This window comes from Bufo bufo, chromosome 1 (genome assembly GCF_905171765.1).
Source record: "Bufo bufo chromosome 1, aBufBuf1.1, whole genome shotgun sequence".
NCBI lineage: Eukaryota > Metazoa > Chordata > Amphibia > Anura > Bufonidae > Bufo > Bufo bufo.
This window is the reverse complement of record NC_053389.1, coordinates 443,970,652-443,986,964: the sequence shown is the minus strand read 5'-3', so window position 1 is coordinate 443,986,964 and position 16,313 is coordinate 443,970,652. Positions and strand designations below refer to the sequence as shown.

The 16,313-nt window shown below is 44.0% G+C and overlaps 1 protein-coding gene across 2 annotated transcripts in view; it reads left to right on the top strand.

The window, feature by feature from the left end:
* Window positions 1–16,313, top strand: part of LOC120979245 (putative tetratricopeptide repeat protein 41) — a 99,886-nt gene that overhangs the window by 3,509 nt on the left and 80,064 nt on the right. The gene's annotated exons all lie outside the window — the stretch shown is intronic.

Below are 16,313 nucleotides of genomic sequence, written 5' to 3'. Positions count from 1 at the left end.
GGGAGCCGCATGGACGGTAAGTATACTGCTCCCCCGCTCCCCACTACACTTTACCATGGCAAACAGGACTTTAGCGTCTTGGCAGCCATGGTAACCACTCAGAAAAAGCTAAACGTCGGATCCGGTAATGCACTGAAACGACGTTTAGCTTAAGGCTGGATCCGGATTAATGCCTTTCAATGGGCATTAATTCCGGATCCGGCCTTGCGGCAAGTGTTCAGGATTTTTGACCAGAGCAAAAAGCGCAGCATGCTGCGGTATTTTCTCCAGCCAAAAAACGTTCCGGTCCTGAACTGAAGACATCCTGATGCATCCTGAACGGATTTCTCTCCATTCAGAATGCATTAGGATAATCCTGATCAGGATTCTTCCGGCATAGAGCCCCGACGACGGAACTCTATGCCGGAACACAACAACGCAAGTGTGAAAGAGCCCTTAGGTGAGTTAAATAATTTTTAATTTTTTTTAACCCCTCCAGCGCTGTTTTACTATGCATTCTGTATTCAGAATGCTATTATTTTCCCTTATAACCATGTTATAAGGGAAAATAATAATGATCGGGTCTCCATCCCAATCGTCTCCTAGCAACAGTGTGTGAAAATCGCACCGCATCCGCACTTGCTTGCGGATGCTTGCGATTTTCATGCAACCCCATTCACTTCTATGGGGCCTGCATTGCGTGAAAAACGCAGAATATAGAGCTTGCTGCGATTTTCACGCAATGCATAAGTGATGCGTGAAAATCACCGCTCATGTGAACAGCCCCATAGAAATGAAAGGGTCGGTATTCAGTGCGGGTGCAATGCGTTCACCTCACGCATCGCATCCGCGCGGAAAACTCGCTCGTGTGAAAGGGGCCTTAGACTTCTCCTGCCATTCATCAGCGCAGGGCGCACTATGCACAGCACAGGCAGCGCACTGAATGTAGGCAGGGTATTATAGCTAAGGGATAAAGTACATGGAAGATAAACTATATTGGACTAGTATTCAGGGTAAATTGCTGTGTTGGCACTTTGCGATAAATAAGTGGGTTTTGAGTTGCAGTTTGGGCACTTGGCCTCTAAATGGTTAACCATCACTGGTATAGGGTAAATGCACACTATGTATATAAGATTTTGAAACTCTCATCTACTTAGGGTGCTTTCACACTTGCGGCAGAGGATTCCAGCAGGCAGTTCCATCGCTGGATCTGGCAATCTGTACGCAAACAGATGCATTTGTGAGACGGATCCGGATCCGTCTCACAAATGCATTGCATACCGGATCCGTCTTTCCGGTTGTCATCCGGAAAAACAGATTCCGTAAGTGTTTTATACTTTAGCACCATAGGGATTGTCGGCTCCTAGGCCAGAGAGCCCCTGTAAAGAATAAAAACATTTTTTATTCAATTCATTTGAATTTAGTAATTTTTTGTAAATAGAAATTTTGCACCGTTTGACTTCTACAACGTTTGTTACAGTACAATATTAGCCGCTGGATGCCATTCACTATGAATATAATCAGATAAGCTCCAAAGGGAACAGCTACATGTACAAAGTACACATCGTAGATCACACTATATGCGGAGCTTGTTGCAGAAAAGTTCCACAGCATGTGGATGAAATTTGTAAAAATCTCATCCACTTTTCTGCTTCTGGGAACATAGAGGAATTTCCACATGCAGTTCTACTGCGGTAAATGCACTGCATTTGTGCTATGTGTGGCCATACCCTAAGGGCGGCTCTGGCAGATTTGCCATTGTAGATTTTCGCGTGGCAAATCCACAGCCTTTGAAGTACCAGAAGAGTGGATGAGATTTTAAGAAAAATCCACCTGGTACGTAAAAGACAGAGGAGAAGCCTCCTGCAGATGGATATGCCTGTGACGTTCTACCTCTCCATTTATTGCCAAGGGTGAAATCCGCATTGGAGTCTGCAGCATAAATTGACATGTTGCACATTTTAAATCCGCACTACAGGTCAATTTACACTGCCGAATTTTTTGGTTGGTGAGAGCTCTTAGGCCCCTTTCACACGGGCAAGTTTTCCGCACGGATGAGTTGAACGCATTGCACCCGCACTGAATCCCGACCCATTAATTTCTATGGGGCTGTGCACATGAGCGGTGATTTTCACGCATCACTTGTGCATTGCGTGAAAATCGCAGCAAGCTCTATTTTGGGCGTTTTTCACGCAAATCAGGTCCCATAGAAGTGAATGGGGCTGCATGAAAATCGCAAGCATCCGCAAGCAAGTGCGGATGCAGTGCGATTTTCACTCACGGTTGCTAGGAGACGATCGGGATGGGGACCCAATCATTATTATTTTCCCTTATAACATGGTTATAATATAAGGGAAAATAATAGCATTCTGAATACAGAATGCTAAGTAAAATAGGGCTGGAGGGGTTAAAAAAAATTATAATTGAACTCGCCTTAATCCACTTGTTCGCGCAGCCAGCATCTCTTCTGTCTTCATCTTTGAGGAATAGGACCTTTGATGATGTCACTACGCTCACCACATGGTCCATCACATGGTGATGGACCATGTGATGAACGCAGTGACGTCATCAAAGGTCCTATTCCTCAAAGAAGAAGACAGAAGAGATGCCGGCTACGGGAACAAGTGGATTAAGGTGAGTTAAATGATTATTTTATTTTTTTAACCCCTCCAGCCCTATTGTACTTTATATTCTGTATTCAGAATGCTATTATTTTCCCTTATAACCATGTTATAAGGGGAAATAATACAATCTACACAACCTTGAACCCAAACCTGAACTTCTGTGAAGAAGTTCGGGTCTGGGTACCACAGTCAGTTTTTTATCACGCGCGTGCAAAACGCATTGCACCCGCGCGATAAAAACTGAACAACGGAACGCAATCGCAGTCAAAACTGACTGCAATTGCGTACCTACTCGCTCGGGTTTGCCGCAATGCACCAGGACGCATCCGGACACGCTCGTGTGAAAGAGGCCTTAGGCTGATTTTTTTCCGTCCAGATGCGATGCGTGTAGTGAACACATAGTATCCAGACTGAATCCTGATTTATTGATGTGTCTGTGCACGTGTGTAAAAATTGCAGCCTATTCTATATTGTTCATTTTTAATGCAGCCCTGGTCCCATTGAAATGAATGGGGCTTGCATAAAAAACGGAAGGCATCTATAGAATACGCAATCGCAGAATAAACTATCAGTTTTTCCCTGAACAGATCCCGATGCTATCCGTATCGCTTGTGTGAAAAAGGCCTTAAGGTATCGTCCTCTTTCCTGATATTGTACAATGCTATGAATCTGCCACATGTGAAGTTCCGTAATTCATCCTAGATGATCGCTCAGAAGGTTCCAGGAGGAGCTGCAGAAGGCAAATCATGCAAAATTTTTAATAATTTAAGGAATGCTTTTAAGCCCATAATATATAGTGTGCTTTATCAATAAGCAGTTCTGGATTTTCTAGAAGATGCATGTCTCGTGCGTAGCTGGGAATCTAAGGCCAGTCTCAGACGAGCAAATTGACTGCGGGAAACGCGCACTGTGTGGTGGCATGATTTCTGTATTCCTGTAACAGGACCTCACAGCATTAGGGCTCATGCTCATGGCGCAAAACACAGATACTGGCCGTGTGCATTCCGCATTTTGCGGATTGCTAAGTCCTGCTTTCTGTTAGAACTGCCTATTCTTGTCCACAAGACGCTGTCTGCATCTTTTGCAACTCTATTAAAATGAATAGATGCGCAAAAAATGCTGACCAAAACTACCGCCGTGTGCATGATCATTTATAATGCTATGTGTCCCTGAACTGTGTTCACTGGATTATGTCAGTAAACAGCTGACGTTGGGCAGGGATACACAGCATTATAAATTATAATAATGCGCGAGGCTCGCATGGCGGACGTGTTCCCCTGAGCTCCGCTCCTAGCGCCGAACTTTTCCCACATTTAGCGCTGATTCGTCAGCTCCACGGGCCTGATTCTACATGAAAGGGACCCCTATGAAGACCCGCAACAAAGGGAGGACAAAATCGATGGGAACACCCATGCTTTCCCAAACCTTGCCGGAACTATTCAGAAACTCCGGCCGAAGCAATATGGCGGACTCTGCTCCCACACCCAGAAGTCCAGCGTCCTCAGAGGTCAGCACTGCCTCACAGCCGCCGGAGATACATGATCCAGGTCAGGCTGAGCTGTATAAGAACATTGCATCCCTGTTCCGCTCAGAACTGTCCCAAGCTGTGGACGAGTTTTCCCGCCAGATTAACGACCTGGGCGCACGGGTCTCAGACTTGGAGACACGCACCGATGATTTGGCGGACGCCCTACATGCTGACAAGGCGGATATCTCAGCGCAAGCTGCCCAGATTACAGCTCTGGAACTCAAATTAGAGGATCTGGAAAATAGAACCAGGAGGGGCAATCTCCGGGTCAAGGGCCTACCTGAAATTTTCACTGATCTCCAGGTCACTTTGATGGATCTGTTCCAGGCCCTGCTGCCGCAAATAGAACCAGCAAAACTCCTGATGGATAGGGTTCACAGAGCCCTAGGGAGACCTCGTTCTGATGCCTTACCGAGGGACGTTATACTAAAATTCCACCACCCAGGTACTCGGGACTTAATTTTGGCGGCCGCCCGCAACCTTACTGAACTCCCTGGTGTACCCTCATCAGTTCACCTATACGCCGACCTGGCCCCCTCCACTCTCCGCAGACGCAGGGACATGAAACCGGTGACTTCGGCTTTACAAAATGCGCAGGTGCGATATAAATGGGGGTTCCCTTTTTCCCTCTCATTCCGATTGAATTCGCGGGATCATACAATCCACTCACCAAAAGAAGGATTTGAGATCCTCCGGAAAGCGGGAATTCCATGCGACCATGATCCTGCCCCAGAAGCCGTCCCGGAGCCGCAGCGTCCGGCCAGGATCTGGACGAAGGTACCTTCATCCTCGCGGAAACCGGCCTCACCACCATCTGTTTAGATTTGGGACTTATGTTCCTGATCTTCAGGCCTGCTATAAGGCCCAACCTGTTGTTATTCCCCCAACAACTTTGCTCCATACTAATTACTCTGTCCCTAATGTTGCAGAACACTTCTCTACCTTTATGGCCCCTTCACTACTGGCTGATATTTTCACATCATTGTCTTTTAACAGGGAATCGGCGTGAAGGACTGTCATGTTAGACCCCATGTTTGGGTTCTTTGGGTTGGGTTGGGTGACTTTGTCCTCTCCCCACCCTACAGCACCCACCTACTCTTCTCAAGCCTATTTAGGCTTTATTTCATTTTGTTTAATGTGTTTGAAATTTTTTGTTATTTTCACTTCTTTTACCCTTTTTGTCTTTATCATTATATGTGTCAGGGGAATTGAATATGCTGCATTGGTGTTCAGGAGGCGACCTGAGGTGGCATTCCTGTGGCGGATCGCATGGGCTAATTCCATACCCTTCTGGTTATACTGACATGTGTAAGTTACTTTCACATAATGTGAGGGGATTTAACTCCCCCAGAAAACGTAAGTCAGCCTTTTCCACCTATGTTAAACGTACACCTGATGTGATCTGCCTGCAGGAATCCCACTTCACGCCCACCTCCCATCCCAAATATTTCCATCCACAATATTCACGTTTCTATTCATCTACTTATGTTTCTAAGAGTAGGGGGGCTATAATACTATTGCGTAATTCCTTCCCTTTTACATTGCAGAGTTCTATGGCTGACCCCAATGGAAGATATGTCATTCTTCTAGGCACCTATAGGGAGGAAATCCTATGTATAGTGAATGTATATGCACCCACTGAAGACCCTATTCAGTTTTTTGCTACTATGCATTCTATTATTGAACCCCTCACCTTCCACAAGATACTATGGTGTGGTGATTTCAATTTTGTACCCAACCCGGTTCTCGACAGATCCGCCCCCCCGGCCCAATCGCGCCCATTATCCCATAATGTCAAAATTAAACAGGTGATGGAATCTCTGTCCTTGGCGGATTCCTGGAGGGAGCACAATGGCCCACAAAGGGGATACACCTACTATTCTCCTTCTCATCAACTCTACTCCCGGATTGATTTAATCCTAGCTTCCTCTTCATGTCTCCCTTCACTAACCCACTCCAGACATATTGTGTCCTCTCTATCGGACCATGATATGGTTTTAGCAGACTTTGCATTCAACAATAACCCTAGTACTCCCCCTGCCTGGCGCCTGAATGAGTCATTACTGACCCGTCCGGCTGTGTTTGATTCACTATTAGATGAACTTAAACAGTTCTTTTTGCTGAATGACACGCCAGATACTGACCCTATGAACCTGTGGTTGACTCACAAGGCTGTCATGCGGGGTAAGCTCATTCAGGTGGCATCGCGGCTTAAAAAGGACAGGTCTTCAGCTCAGACTACCCTGGAGTCTAAATTGGCTAAACTAGTAAGAGCTCATCAACAAACCCCATCCCTATATTTACTGAAGGAAATAAGGGACGCTAAGTCACAACTGAATACCATACTTTCTAACAATACAGAAAAAGCACTCCGCTGGACCTCCTCCTATTACTATAGGTATGCCCACAAACCAGATAAAATGTTAGCTCGCCAACTTAAGGCTAAGCAGAAAGTAAATCTAGTCTACCAGATCCGTACACGATCTGGTAGAACTACTACTCACCCGGACATCATTTATGACACTTTCCAATCCTACTATAAACAGCTATACTCAGACCACAATAATAGCCCCAGCAATGGGACTGATAACTTCCTTTCATCCATTCCTCTCCCTAAGGTCTCTCCTACTGCACTAGTAGAACTTAATAACCCCATTACAATGGAAGAAGTGACCTATTCAATCAAAGCCCTAAAACTGGGAAAAGCCCCAGGCCCAGACGGCTACACAGCACTTTATTTTAAAAAATTCTCAGACCAATTAATCCCTTTCATTACTAAATATTGTAACCATTTGCTGCAGGGCTCCACACCCCCAGCCGAGTTCCTAGAGGCCAAAATCACAGTAATTCCCAAACCACACAAAGATCCTCTTCTCCCTTCTAACTATAGGCCCATCTCACTCCTGAATATAGATAACAAACTATTTACTTCCATCCTGGCGCGTAGACTAAATAGACTTCTCCCTGATCTGATTCACAAAGACCAGGTTGGTTTTATCCCGGGCAGGGAGGCTCCAGATAATATAAGAAAAGTGTTGGGTCTTGTCCAAGAGGCAAACAGAACCGTAACCCCAATTGCTCTATTAGCTTTGGATATAGAGAAGGCATTTGATACGGTGTCTTGGACCTACCTCTGGCAGACTCTTTCCCATTTTAACATTAAAGGTCCCTTCCTTTCTGCCATCCAAACTTTATACTCTTCACCACAGGCTAGCCTCAAATTACCCTCATCACATTCGTCATCTATCCCAATCTTTAGGGGAACACGTCAAGGATGCCCCCTATCCCCAGCCCTCTTCGCCTTAGCCATGGAACCGCTAGCAATTAAGATCAGATCTCATCCGGATATAAAAGGGATCTCGGTTGGGGGTGTGGAATATAAACTAAGCCTTTTTGCTGACGACTTTTTGTTGACACTCACCAACCCTGTCATTTCATTCCCCTGCCTTTTATCAGCTCTCAAGTCCTTCTCGACCACATCTGGCCTACTAGTTAACCAGTCCAAATCTGAACTTTTGTTAAGTAATGTCCCCACTAGAGATTCCGAAATTCTCCAAAGAGGATTCCCATTTCAACACAATCCACATCTCCTCTCATACTTAGGTATATCACTGACCAAAACGCTCGACACCCTATATAAGCACAACTATCTCCCCATGTTTGCTCGGATACGGAAAGACCTACAGTCATGGGAATCCCTTCCAGTGTCCTGGGTGGGTAAGATACACATAGTACGAATGGTAGTCCTCCCTCGACTTTTATACATGTTCCGTGCCCTCCCTGTATCAATCCCAGCGTCTGATCTGAGGGCTCTTCAGGCGGACATCCTCAAATTTATTTGGGCCCATAAACGTGCCCGTATTTCAAAACTGGTAATGTGCCGTCACAAGGCTCACGGAGGCCTTTCAGTACCAAATTTAGCTCAATACTACAAGGCAGCCAGATTAGCGCAACTGTTCCTGACACATCTATCCGAGCAAGCTCAACCTATATGGGTCACCCTTGAGCAGTCGCTGTTTGGCCCGTTCTCCTGGAGAGCCCTCATTTGGACCACATCCACCCTGCCCTCGTCTCTCCGCTCCAAATCCCAACTCTCATACTATGCTTTACTCCTATGGAGATCCATCAGATTCAAATGTATTCTCCAATCCAAACCATCCCCCTTAGAATACATGTGGGGCAATCCTGCCTTCCCCCCTGGACTTCAATCTAGGACCTTCTCATGGTGGGTTGGGAAAAAATTGTGCTCCCTCCGGGACTTCCTAGAGCGGGGTAAACTAATGACTATGTCAGCCTTTATTGAGAAATACTCCCCCCCAGCTTGTGAACAATTCAATGTCCGGAGAGTATTCTCCTTCCTTCACTCCCTGAAGACTAGCCTCCATAAAGTTGAATATACACCTTTTGAAAGAACAATGTCCTTCTCTCTATATAAACAGGGTCTATTATCCCGGATATACTCCATCCTCACTGCACCTCCAGAGGACACCAAACTCCACTATATGTTGGAGTGGGAGGCGGATCTGTCGGAAGAATCAAGCGTATCTAGGTGGCACCAGCGCTCCCAGACATTAACCAAAGGGTCATGGCAAACTACCTTGGCTGAGACCTCTATTAAAATACTCCACCGGACGTATTTAGTACCAGCCAAATTACATCGCTTTTACCCAGAGGTTCCCTCTACTTGCTTTCGAGGATGTGATGAGGAGGGCACGATGCTCCATACCTGGTGGACTTGCCCAGTGGTGGCCAGGCTATGGGGTCGCATCTGTGACCTGCTCTCTTCTCTGCTGGGGTGCGTCCTCCTCCCCACACCCTCGGTCTTGCTACTTGGCGACAAGCCGTCGAAATTAACAAATGCCAAATTCAAATTGACCCAATTTATCCTGCTTGCGGCTAGAATCTACATTGCCTCCCAGTGGCGTGCCTTGTCACTAAGCTATCAAGCAGTAATTGATAGAGTCAACAAGATATACCAATCTGAAAGGATGTCGGCAATCCGCTCAGATACATTTGCTTTGTTTGAAAGAGTCTGGGAGCCCTGGTCGTCCTCTTCACACTCTATTGACCTCTCCCTTTACAGGGGGCTCTGATAATTTGTCATGGATGTACTGCACACTGAAGGGGGGTTATGCAGTTATGAACCTTTCTACTCTTGATCGCCTCCTGACACCAGACCTATGTACCTTGTAAGTATAAGTCTAATACCCCTGATTTCCTGACGCTTCCCTTTTATTTAAATCTTATTTTATGTATGTCTTTTTGTTCTATTTATTTCTTATTTTATTTTATATGTTTGGAATGTACAAATAACTGGACTCCAAGTCCCCTGTATTAAGTACATTTTACTGTACACCTTATTATTGAAAAAAAAAAATCCAATAAATACTATTGAAACATAAATTATAATAATGCTGTGATGTCCCATTACAGGAGCAGAGTTCTGGCCCGGAAATCACTGGCCTAGGCAGCAGCAGTACACTGCGTGCAGAATTATTAGGCAAATGAGTATTTTGACCACATCATCCTCTTTATGCATGTTGTCTTACTCCAAGCTGTATAGGCTCGAAAGCCTACTACCAATTAAGCATATTAGGTGATGTGCATTTCTGTAATGAGAAGGGGTGTGGTCTAATGACATCAACACCCTATATTAGGTGTGCATAATTATTAGGCAACTTCCTTTCCTTTGGCAAAATGGGTCAAAAGAAGGACTTGACAGGCTCAGAAAAGTCAAAAATAGTGAGATATCTTGCAGAGGGATGCAAAATTGCAAAGCTTCTGAAGTGTGATCATCGAACAATCAAGCGTTTCATTCAAAATAGTCAACAGGGTCGCAAGAAGCGTGTGGAAAAACCAAGGCGCAAAATAACTGCCCATGAACTGAGAAAAGTCAAGCGTGCAGCTGCCAAGATGCCACTTGCCACCAGTTTGGCCAAATTTCAGAGCTGCAACATCACTGGAGTGCCCAAAAGCACAAGGTGTGCAATACTCACAGACATGGCCAAGGTAAGAAAGGCTGAAAGACGACCACCACTGAACAAGACACACAAGCTGAAACGTCAAGACTGATTTTTCTAAGGTTTTATGGACTGATGAAATGAGAGTGAGTCTTGATGGGCCAGATGGATGGGCCCGTGGCTGGATTGGTAAAGGGCAGAGAGCTCCAGTCCGACTCAGACGCCAGCAAGGTGGAGGTGGAGTACTGGTTTGGGCTGGTATCATCAAAGATGAGCTTGTGGGGCCTTTTCGGGTTGAGGATGGAGTCAAGCTCAACTCCCAGTCCTACTGCCAGTTTCTGGAAGACACCTTCTTCAAGCAGTGGTACAGGAAGAAGTCTGCATCCTTCAAGAAAAACATGATTTTCATGCAGGACAATGCTCCATCACACGCGTCCAAGTACTCCACAGCGTGGCTGGCAAGAAAGGGTATAAAAGAAGAAAATCTAATGACATGGCCTCTAGGGCTGCGCATCTTCACTCGTCTCACGATTCGATGCGATTACGATTATCAAGTCCACGATTCGATTCGATTCGGCGATGCATCACGATGCATCAAGATTATTACCCAAGTCCCCTTGTTTTTCAGAGGATTCCGGCAATCTGGACGCAAACGGATGCATTTGTCAGGCGGATCCGTCTGACAAATGCATTGAAATACCGGATCTGTCTCTCCGGTGTCATCTGGAAAAACGGATCCGGTGTTTATTTTTTTCACAGATTTAAAGGTCTGCGCAGATCGGAAGAACGGATCCGTCAATGCAGCAATTTTAATGCCGGATCTGGCACTAATACATTTCAATATAAGTTTAAAGCTGGATCCGGCAAGTGTTCAGGATTTTTGGCAGGAGAGAAAACTGTAGCATGCTGCGGTATTCTCTCCGGTCAAAAAACGTAAGAGGGACTGAACTGATGCCTCCTGAACGGATTGCTCTCCATTCAGAATGCATTAGGATAAAACTGGTCAGTTCTTTTCCGGTATTGAGCTCCTAGGACGGAACTCTATGCCGGAAAAGAAAAACGCAAGTGTGAAAGAACCTGAGAGACCATCAGTATGTTAGTCCTGGAGGTTTCAGGTTGATAGATCCTGTGTATGCTACATTGTATCCACAATAACCATCCTCTCAGTAGGGACTGATACACGTGTGAAGGGGCTCTGATGGTGCAGGATCAGTAACTGTCAGTAAATCTGACACCCCAGCAGTTTCAGATTCCTGCCCTTAGCTGAGAGTTGTCAGTGTGGATCACCTCCTGCTGGGAGCAATCTCCAATACTGTGAGATAAATGTAGACATTCCCAGACTGGCCACTAGGGGCCGCTGTTTGACCGCCTTTCATAGACCCGGAACCTAAAGTTCCGTCCACTGTAGTAGACGGAGGGGAAGAATAAGAAGAGACACAACCGAAAAAAATAAAGAAGAAACATGGCGCGGGCGGCAAAGGTATGAGAAGCGGCAATATGAGCTGTGTAGGTGGCAGGCGGTAGGTGGGTGTATATGCTGTGTAGGTGGCAGGCGCTTTGGAGGTAGATATTACATACTCATAGGTGACAGAACTTACCTCGCCGCCAGCCACCGCACGTCCGCACTGCCGCCTGCTTCTGAGTGTCTGACTGGGAGCCGGAGATGCGCAGAAACCACGCCTCCGGCTCCTCCTCACTCAGTCAGACCTGGCTCACTCAATGTTGTGGCCACCCCCTCTGACACGTCAGCGGGAGGCGGGAAAGAAGGCGCCCAAAAACTTTTTTCCGACTCGGCTGCACGGCGGACGCGACGCTGACGTCATCAACATGCATCGATTATTTAAAGCAACCGCATCGATGCAGAATCGCCGGGGGTCGAATCGCGATGCATCGATGCATCGATTATATTCAACAGCCCTAATGGCCTCCTTGTTCACCTGATCTGAACCCCATTGAGAACCTGTGGTCCATCATCAAATGTGAGATTTACAAGGAGGGAAAACAGTACACCTCTCTGAACAGTGTCTGGGAGGCTGTGGTTGCTGCTGCACGCAATGTTGATGGTGAACAGATCAAAACACTGACAGAATCCATGGATGGCAGGCTTTTGAGTGTCCTTGCAAAGAATGGTGGCTATATTGGTCACTGATTTGTTTTTGTTTTGTTTTTGAATGTCAGAAATGTATATTTGTGAATGTTGAGATGTTATATTGGTTTCACTGGTAAAAATAAATAATTGAAATGGGTATATATTCGTTTTTTGTTAAGTTGCCTAATATTTATGCACAGTAATAGTCACCTGCACACACAGATATCCCCCTAAAATAGCTAAAACTAAAAACAAACTAAAAACTACTTCCAAAAATATTCAGCTTTGATATTAATTAGTTTTTTGGGTTCATTGAGAACATGGTTGTTGTTCAATAATACAATTAATCCTCAAAAATACAACTTGCCTAATAATTCTGCACTCCCTGTATATTCACACGTGGCAGAAACTGCGACAACTGCCTTAATGCAGAAATCCATGTTGTTTCTTCCACAATGCTGAAGATTTTTTAGACAATGTTTTGTATCAACAACAGACATCATATAGTACATGACAATCGCTTTCCAACAAAGCCAGAACCAGCCGTGTACCTCACATGGATCCAGAGATCTCCTCTTTCATTACTCTGCTAGATTTATATCAAGCTGGCAGCTCAAGGGGAGTGTCCTTTCTGCTGCACCTCAGGAGGTGTGTCCATGCTCTCCCTATCACAGCTCAGGAGGCAGTTGAAGGATGAAACTGAGCATGTGCGGCCATCTCAGTGAGCAGGACAAAGAAATAAGAAAAAAAAAACAGCAGGTGGCGCTACACAGATACATTTTATTGAATAACTCAGTGACTATGCAAAATTTTTAATTACATGCAATTACAAAAGTATTCAGATGCAGGTGCTGGTTTGAAAACTATAGAATATTTTTTGTGGGACAACCCCTTTAAGTGTATCATAGGCCCAGGGCTGTTTAACCTTCTTGGGCCCCTTCCATTTGCCCCGACCATCCCCCATTTTGAGTTCCACCCCATTTTTTTTCTTCTAGTAAATATTAAAGAAAATAATACAACATGTACATGTATAGTTTACAACACCCCACAGTATATATAGTATACTACAGTATATAGTACCCTGGTCACAGACATTAGCCTCGGGCCTATGCTGTTTAAAAAGCAGAAACCCTGCGGCCATGGCACCTGCTGCACTTGCTTACAGGCGCCATATTTAAAATAGACGACCAGCGCTGTACGTTAGGGGTTAAATAAAAGGTTAGGCTGTGTTCACATCACGTTTTTGCCATCTGTTTTTACGTATATGTTGGGGTAAAAAGGGATTAAAAAGTGCAGCACCTAATGCTTTTCTATCCTGCAGAGTTCAGTAAAAAAAAAAAAAAAACATATACGTTAACATATACATTTGTTTTTCAAAGGAACTCTATGATTAACCCCTTAAGAACCCTCGCTGTACATGTACGGCGCTGCTGGACGTGACTTAAGGACCAGCGTCGTACATGTACGGCGGGCTGATTGGGTCGGTGCAGGAGCTGTGCCCGCCCGATCAGTGGCACGGACCCGGCAGTCACTGACATTCGGGCCCCTGTTGCATATGGCGGCATCGGGGAAAACACAGATGCCGTCGTATCAACCCCTTGTATGCCGCAGTCAAAGCTGACAGCAGCATGCAGAGGGTACGGGTGCCCTCCGCTTCCCCATCGGGTCTCCGCTCTGCAGTGGCGGGGACCTGATGGCAGAGAAGGCCAACCTGATGCCTTCCATAGGCATCGGGACTTGCCTACTACGGAAGCCTGTGAGATCCAGCCCTGAGGTTGGGTCTCACAGGCAGGCTGTCAGCATGGAAGCTGACAGCCAATGCATTACAATACAGGTTGTGTTGTAATGCATTGCAGAGGTGATCAGACCCCAGAAGTTGAAGTCCCAGAGTGAAAAAAATTATTCATAATTCATAATAAAAAAAAAATCCAAAATAAAATATAAAATTGTAAAAAAAAAAATGTAAAAAAGAAAAACAGACATATTGGGTATTGCCACGTCCGTAATGACCGGCTCTACAGAAATATCACATGATCCACCCCCTCACCTGAATGCTGTAGAAAAAAATAAATAAACTGTGCTAAAACAATTTTTTTGTCACCTTACATCACAAAAAGTGCAACACCAAGTGATCAAAAAGGTGTATGCCCACCAAAATAGTACCAATCAAACCGTTACCTCATCACTCAAAAAATGAGACCCTACATAAAACAATCGGGCAAAAAAAAAAAAAACTATGGCTCTCCGAATATGGAGACACTAAAACATGATTTTTTTTGTTTCAAAAATGCTTTTATTGTGTTAAAAGTGAAAACAATTTAAAACGTAGACATATTAGGTATCGCTGTGTCCGTAACAACCAGGTCTATTAAAATATCACATGACCTAACCCCTCGGGTGAACACTGTAAAAAATAAAAATAAAACTGGTGTTAAAAAATCCATTTTTTGTCACCTTACATCACAGAAAGTGAAATACCAAGCGATCAAAAAGTCATACGCACCCCAAAATATTACCAATCAAACAGTCATCTCATCCCGCAAAAAAATGAGACCCTACCTAAGACAGGCGCCCAAAATATAAAAAAACTATGGCTCTCAGAATATGGAGACACTAAAACATGATTTTTTTTGTTCAAAAATGCATTTATTGTGTAAAACTTAAATAAATAAAAAAGTATACATATTAAGTATTTCTGCGTCCGTAACAACCTGCTGTATATAACTATCACATGACCTAACCCCTCAGGTGAACACCGTGAATTTTTGTCACCTTACATCACAAAAAGTGCAATACCAAGCGATCAAAAAGTTATATGCACCCTAAAATTGTAACAATCGAACCGTCATCTCATCCCAATAAAAATTAGCCCCTACATAAGAATATGGAGACATAAAAAAATCATTTTTTTTCAAAAATGCTTTATTATGTAAAACTGAAACAAACAACCCAAAAAAGTAGTCATATTTTGGTATTGTCGTGTCCGTAACAACCTGCTCTATAAAAATACCACATGATCTAAGCTGTCAGATGAACATTGTAAAAAACAAAAAATAAAAACGGTGGCAAAACAGCTATATATTTTTTACCTTACCTCACAAAAAATGTAATATAGAGCAACCAAAAATCATATGTACCCTAAAACAGTACCAAAAAAACTGCCACCTTATCCCGTAGTTTCCAAAATGGGGTAATTTTTTTTGGAGTTTCTACTCTAGGGGTGCATCAGGGGGTCTTCAAATGTGACATGACAACTTAAAATTATCCCTGTGAAATCTGCCTTCCAAAAACCTTATGGCGTTTCTTTCCTTCTGCGCCCTGCCGTGTGCCCATACAGCAGTTTACTACCACATATGGGGTGTTTCTGTAAACTACAGAATCAGGGCAATAAATATTGAGTTTTGTTTGGCTGTTAACCCTTGCTTTGTTTGAGGGAAAAAATGGGAAAATCTGGCAAAAAAGTGAAATTCTGAAATTTCATCTACATTTTCCTTTAATTCTTATGAAACACCTAAAGGGTTAACAAAGTTTGTAAAATCTGTTTTGAATACCTTGAGGGTTGTAGTTTCTAAAATGGGGCCATTTTGGGTGGTTTCTATTATGTAAACCCCACAAAGTGACTTCAGACCTGAACTGATCCTTAAAAATTGCTTCTAAACTTCTAAGCCTTCTAATGTCCCCAAAAAATAAAATGGCATTCACAAAATTATCCAAACATGAAGTAGACATATGGGTAATGTTATAACTATTTTAGAAGGTATCACTATCTGTTTTAAAAGCAGAGAAATTGAAATGTTGAAAATTGTGAATTTTTAAAATTTTTTGGTAAATGTCATGAAGTACAATATGTGACGAGAAAACAATCTCAGAATGGCCTGGATAAGTAAAAGCGTTTTAAAGTTATCACCACATAAAGTGACACATGTCAGATTTGCAAAAATGGCCTGGTCCTTAAGGTGAAAAATGGCAGGGTCCTGAAAGGGTTAAGGATGCCACTATATGTATACGTTAACGTATGCATTTTTTGTATATGTGAAACGGATGGCAAAAACATATTATGTACTGTACTCGACCTTACCCTTTAAGTTTTATTTACTTTTAGATAGGTGTAAAGCAGAGGACTGTCCACACTG